The following is a 7607-nucleotide window of genomic DNA, read 5'->3' on the forward strand; positions in this document are numbered from 1 at the left end:
TTGTTCATGTCCTCACATCTCACTTTATACAGATTAAATCCTATCATCTTCAATCATTACATTTATTCACCTGTATATGCTAATTTCTCTTCCCCTGCTCTCACTTTATCTTATCCACTGGGCTAAACAACAAGCCTAGTTAAATCCACCTTTCTAGCTTACATACCAGTGTAGATGAATAAGGTTGAAAAGCACAGATGAACACACCCTCCCACACCAACACACACACACACACACACACACACACACACACACACGCTGTTTGGCTCACTTTAATCTCTTGAACACTGACGAGCCAACATTCTTGCAATATTCTCCTGGTAAATTATTTTCTTACTCTCCTAAATGATCACTTTGTTATCTGCTCTCCCCTTAAGCCTCCAGCACTTTTCCTCCCATTCTTCCTCTCCTCTCATTTAGTTATGATTCTGATTTCACCTGGAAGATGAAAACAATCACAACAGAAATGCGGAAGCTCTCGCCACAACAAGTATTCAGCCTTCAGCATGCATCTGTGTCAATGCACTCTGATACTTTTTCCAGACACTATGAATGGCCTGCTTGTGTTCCTAGCAATGGCAAAAACCTCTTCATGTCTATTATTTGCCATCTTTTCTAAGAAACTGTTCTAGTCATATTTTTCTCTCAACTACTATATCAATTTTTTCCTCTCTACTGTGTCTTCTCCAACATTAGTAGGTAGAGAAAGAAATGGGGTCAATAAAGATAGTTTTAAGTAAACATTTTATTAAAAAAACATATATACAGAAAAGTACACAAACCAAAAGCATACAATTTGATGATTTTTCACAAAGTGAGCACAACAATATAACCATCATTGAGTTCAAGACAAAGAACAGGACCAGCTTTTTAGAAGTCCCCCTTGTGCCCCTTTCAAGTCACTACCCAACAATGTTATAATTGCCATTTTGATTTCTCAAACTTTTCTTTCCAATGTCTATAAGTAGAAAAGTGTAATAGGTAATCTCTGTGTCTGCCTTCTTTTGCTCAACATTATGTACACGATTCATCCATATCACTGAAGTTGTAGCTCATTGATTCTTACTGCTCTATGATATTATACCAGAATCTATTCACTCTTCCAACCTCTGATGGTCATGGAAGTTGCTTACAGTCTGGGATATTACATGTGGTGTTGTTATGAACAATCTAGATTATGACTTTTTGTGAAAAATATACAAAAGATAAGTTTCACCTGGTATATTATAAGGAGTGGAATGATATATAATGAAATATCAGCATACTGGGCTACAAGAGCAAATATTTTAATTGTATGAGATAGTATGAAATATAGTGTACAAAATTAATGGATTTAAATACCATCAATATGATTCATTCAGCCTCACAAACATATTGATGTATTTCCTCTGCAGCTGGGACCTTTTTCAGGGCTCCAGACTCTCAGGTCCAAAACCCAATTTGACTTTTCTGTTTCACAATCTGGCGAATATCTCCAAATGTTTCACACTTTAGTCCTTTGCCTAAACTTGCTCCTCCTTCAATCAATTTTATCTAATATAATAGTAATTCTGTACTTCAATTTGTTTTATCAGAGATCTTGGAATCATCTTCAACTCTTTTATATTCTGCTTCTACCTTTAGCAAATTCCTTCCAGCTCTACCTTCACATAACCATAATTTGAGTAATTCCCAACAGCTCCATTGCTAATTAGATAAACAGTTTTAAGTCTGTCAATTATTCTGATCCAAGCCACTGTCATCGCTCTGCCCAATCTGGGAATAGTCTTCTGGATTTCTCCCTGAATCTGCTCTTCTCTTTCCTTTTGATTCTTATCATAAGAGTCAGTGCAAATCCATGAACCCATAAAATATCCAAACACTCTCTGTTGTCTTCCAATCTCACTTCTCACTTCAAGTAAAAGACAGAAAATATAATGACCTACAAGGTTCAACACGTTTTTCTCTCCAAAATTTTATTGTGTTTTTTTTTTTTCCTGACCATTTTCTCCTGTCATTCTGTTTTCTCACTCTGCTTAGTGGCCTCCTTGTTAGTGTCCAACACTAGTCCTGCTTCAATGTCGACTATTTGCATTTATTATTTCAACTTTTGGAAGATCCTTTCTCTCAAATGTTTGCATGATTTTCTCCATCACTTCCTGGCTACCCACAAAGTGACACAGTACAAGAAGGGCAAAGATTCTCTGTATGCCCAGGGAAAGCGGCGTTATGACAGAAAGCAGAGTGGCTATGGTGGGCAAACTAAGCCGATTTTCCGGAAAAAGGCTAAGACTACAAAGAAGATTGTGCTAAGGCTCGAGTGTGTTGAGCCCAACTGCAGATCTAAGAGAATGCTGGCTATTAAAAGATGCAAACATTTTGAACTGGGAGGAGATAAGAAGAGAAAGGGCCAAGTGATCCAGTTCTAAGTGTCATCTTTTATGAAGACAATAAAACCTTGAGTTTATGTTCAAAAAAAAAAAAAAAACTGGTCTTATAAAATTAGTTTATAAATGTTAAAAAAAAAAAAAAAAAACTCGGACACCAGATCATTCATGTTGCTCTCGGCCTCGGTGAACTCCATCTCGTCCATGCCCTCACCCGTGTACCAGTGCAGGAAGGCCTTGAGCCGGAACATGGCGGTGAACTGCTCCAAGATGCGCTTGAACAGCTCCTGGATGGCTGTGCTGTTGCCGATGAAGGTGGCAGACATTTTTAGCCCCCGAGGCGGGATGTCACAGACAGCCGTTTTCACGTTGTTGGGGATCCACTCAACAAAGTAGCTGCTATTCTTATTTTGGACATTAAGCATTTGCTCATCCACCTCCTTCATGGACATGCGGCTAAGTCTTTATTCTTCCTGGCTACCCTGTTAAAATTGCATCCATGAGAAATGTCCCTCTTCCCCATACTTTGTTTCTTTTTCGCTATTTTGTATTTTCTTAATGAGGTTTTTTTCTTTTTTAGTAGAAAGTGAACTCCACACATGCCAATAATTTTTCCTGCTTAGTTCACCTTATACTAAACTAGGACACTTTACTCTTGTACAAAACTAGAAATTAGGAAAGGGGCTGCCACATACTATTCTCCAAATGTATATATTTTTTGATTGATTGATTACATGGTTTGCTTTGTCACCTATGCTTCAGTGCAGCGGTGTGATAATACCACTGCAATCTCAAAGTCCTGGGCTCAAGAGATCCTCCTACCTTAGCTTCCCAAGTAGCTGGGATTATAGGCATACACTTCCATATCTGGCTACTTTAAAAAAAATTTTCTGTAGAGACAGGAGTCTTACTTTTTTCCCAGACTGTTCTTGAACTGCTGTCCTCAAGGGAGCCTCCTGACTTGGTTTCCTAAAGCACTGAGACTACAGGTATGAGCCACCATGTCCAGCCCTAAAATATGTTATTAAATGAAGCAAATAATTAAGTATATTTATCACTCAAGATTTATTACTTATTCATTGATATTCCTCACTGAATGTTTTCCTACTTTTTGTAACCCCAAATCTTACTCTCACTTCTCTGTCAAGCCAAAAACATAGCAAGAAACATTTTATAAGTGCACACAAATTAATTGAGCAGGATCAGTGTGAAGCTGTTTTGAATTTTTTTTGAAAAAATTATAAAGAAAACCATACATAAACATCCTATTAAGATAAGTTCCCTAAGCAGTATTAACCATGTGATACTGATGGACATTGTAAGCTAATCACCCACTTTAGCTTCTTATTACACTCTGTTCTGAAAACTAAATAAAAAGTAAGTAAGTTGCTTACAAAGGCTGTATCACAGCTTTACATTATTCCACACATTTGTAAATTTAGTAGGTAAATGAATCTGTATCTTTCCACTTCAAAAACCTAGGAAGTAACTCACGGTGTATCCAAATGTATGTAATTTTTCATGAGTTTGCAAATGGACTGGAGATTAGGGTTAGTCATTGATTCCAACAGAATGAACTTCAGGATTTGATTATGAGAAAAATCAGTCATTACAGTCTGAAAACAACATTTACCTGATTTGTGAAATTGGGTTATCAATTTAATGTTTACAATCAGCAATTTTCTCATCTAGAACATCATGATAAGACATACTTATTTCACTTAATAAGTTTTAAATGATCATCTACGCAGCAAGCACTGTGCTTACTGAGGATGTGGCATCTATACTTATGATGTGAACAGTATAAGTGACAAAATTTATATAAACTAACAAGTAAAAGAGAATTACAAGTTCTAAAACAAAATAAATGTGTTAGCTACTTTGATTTTTCAATTTTTATTTAGAAGTTGGAATATTTTTCTTACTGAAGGAAAACATTTCCAAATCATATTAAAAACTGAAGTAAAAGTAAAACGTTTACATCACTAACTGGATATGCAAAAAGGAGCTTTAATGTTAGTAGTAGGAATAGCTTGTAGGAATAGCCTGCAAAAACAGAAGAAGAAAACTAGATAAGGCTTTTGACCATATATTAACACTAGGTTATCATTTATTCATTTATGTATTCATTCATTCAATTAATGTGTATTATAGGCTATGGAAAGCCAATATGCTAGTACACTGAAACAAGAGTAAGATTAAATTATAAAATAGTGGCTACATTCTACATTTTACTAGGTTGCTAGTATTTTACATCAGACAAAGTGGTAAGTGCTTTAAACATATTGTCTCATGTAATCCTCTGAATAAGCCAGTAATGTTGGCTTTCATTATATCACAGTGGGCATGGATTTTGGAATGAGAAATTCCTAGAGTCCTAGCCCTAGTATTTATGTAAGTTTTTATCTGTGTAAGTTTGAGTATGCTACTTAACATTTGTAAGCCTCATCCGTAATTAGGGTAAAATACATCCCATCTCCTACCAATTAGATAAAAGATGGATGATTTATGTACTTATTTTCTTTTACACAGTGCGAAATAAATGTTATGAGAATAAGGGCTCTATTTCTAGATTTCTGATATCTATTTCTACAAGGCTTTGTGATTCCCATTTTACAGATGAAAAACTGTGTCCCAGAGAATGTAAATAATGTAGTAAAGGTCCTCCAGCTGGTAAATAACAGAACTGGAATTTGAGCCATAGCATAGCTGGCCCCAATGTCTATACTTCAAACTACCATTCCATGTTGCCTGAGTTTCTGATTTTAAGAAGTTTTTAGTGTATTTGGTGAAAAATACATATGTTTGTAATTAGATATTAAAATGCGATTCTTTCTTTCATGAATTTTAAGGAAAGGCCAAGAAGGATACAACAAACAAGGCAAGGAGATGGACTGCTTGCACAAAACATACTGAGATACTATAAAAATAGTTCAACCAATAACAATGCTCCACCTACCTTGAAGTTTTAAAATAATTGAAGTTGAAATAACTGATATCAATTAGACAGTGTTTCCAACAGGCTACATGTTATCCCATAAAGAATGGGAGGGACACATCTTCCACAAAGCCAGTTAAGTTTCAGGGGCCTCCCACAGAAACACTTAAATAACTTGGCACAAGGCTGAACTTCGAAGGCCACAAAGGTAATGCCTAACTTCACTGAGAAAATTCTAAGGGTAAAAGCCAAGGCTAAATGGATTTGGAATGGCATATGTATGATAGAGAGGGCTTTCTGGGGAGGGCTGACTATATTTGAATCAAATGGCCTGATATCTTTCAAAGAGTAATCCCACATAGGCCCATCTGGAAAGGCAAAGATACCACCCAGAGGCTTTGTTGATATTGAGGGACTGGCAACGGGTAAAGCCAAAGAGTGATGTTATCCACACCAAATGATTTCTGTTGCAATTTCCCAGTGGAAGCTTCTATGAGGAACATAGAAAAATACCCTATAAGATAATGAGCTTGAAATTGCACATCTATCATCAGAAGACACCTGTATCAGATTACAATCATACCAGTCAAATAAAATCTTTCTTTTTTAATCACTTTCCTCATAACTTCTAGATTCAACATGGAGAGGCCAGAAATTACAGCTAGTTTAGTGAATTGAGAAGGAAGGACGTGGATTGGAACTAGTGAACACTTTGACTCTGTACCCCTCTTGCTACCACAACACCACTTGAGGTATCCACCATGGTGGGAAAACTTCTCAAATGTTAAGAGCTTGGAGTTGTGATATTTACTAACATGGGTCTGTAATCAAAGTACAACTTATGAGACCTGTCACAAATACTGTCACCTATAAAATAATTTACAACACATCAGAGAAGATATCAAAATGCATAAATGCAGATAGTGGCTTGGGAAAGGAAAAGTAGCCACAGTGTTTCAGAGCCATATGAGTTAGAATTTATAAGAACAATTAACTGATGATACAGAAGATAAGAAGAAGAAAGAGTCCAGAAAATTCTCAAATTTTGAGTCAAGTGATAGCAATTATATAACAATCCATAGTAATAAAGAGAAAACAATAACAGGAGAAATCCTAAATCATGGCTACATTCAATATTAGATAATTCATTATATAGGTCAGATATTGCACACAAATTGTCTCTCCTGCTCAAGACAATATGAGTTTTAAAAAACTCTTCTGTACCCAGTGATTTGGAAGGACAGTTCTAGCCCATCAAGCTAGGATAATAATTTTTCTCCTTCCTGAATTTTAGAAAAGAGAGGATTTTATTTATATCTACAAATTGGTGTTTAATTTCTTATGAGAATTCTATCAGAATTTCCTTGGCATCTTATATCCTCATCTCACTGTACCCAAAGCAGGTAGTATGTCATTCATTATGTGTTTTGTCACACTCATTTCAGACTCAGGGGCCTTTTCTAACATTGGGAGGATTAAGGAACTTTATCTTGACATTTTAAAATTCAAACAAGTTACTAATCTAGCAAGACATCATATATCCGATTCCCATTAAAGAAGCTTTTGCCACAGTTTGAACCTAGTGCTTTGCTCTTAAGTTTGGGAAATAGTGCCTGCTTCCCTCTCCTGGAACTGAGCCACAGTGCTGCCTCTCCCTCTTCTACCTCACTGCAGATGTCAGTTGCTCCAGTTAAGAGATAACGTCCTAACACATGTATGTAGTTGCTCCCCATATCAAGTGCCCTGTTGCAGAATGATTTATACAACCTGGAGTGATAGTAAAAAATCTTCAACATTGTGGAGGACATAGATATTAATTACTCAGCTCTTTTGCTGTATGGAGCTCTGGAACACAGTTATGGGGAATTCCTGCTTGCTAAGCATGACATTAACCTTCTGGTCGTTGACTTATGGCCAGGTAGGAAGTCCCATGGGAGAAAATGGTAGAGGATAATACTCAAGGCTTAAGTTGGTGACTATTTATACTTCATTGTGTTTGTCAACTGGTCCACTCATTTTTGTACATATGAGCTACATCCATGATCAAACAGATAATTGCCTTATTTGAAAGCTCATGCATATTTTTAAGAGGATTTGATGAATTCCTGGACTTACTAGCTCAATTTCATGGAATGCATTCAATAGAATCAGTGTTTGACAAATGTTCTTAGTTCACTCTCACATCTAATTGCGGGACCAATATTTCAGATCTATAAATTTGATATATAAGTTAAATCCATAGTACTGACATTTAATACTGTAAACAAAAATGCAAAATGTATGTACTTTCCTGCTGCAATTCC

The sequence above is a fragment of the Callithrix jacchus genome, chromosome 7 (genome assembly GCF_049354715.1).
Source record: "Callithrix jacchus isolate 240 chromosome 7, calJac240_pri, whole genome shotgun sequence".
NCBI classification, from domain to species: Eukaryota; Metazoa; Chordata; class Mammalia; order Primates; family Cebidae; genus Callithrix; species Callithrix jacchus.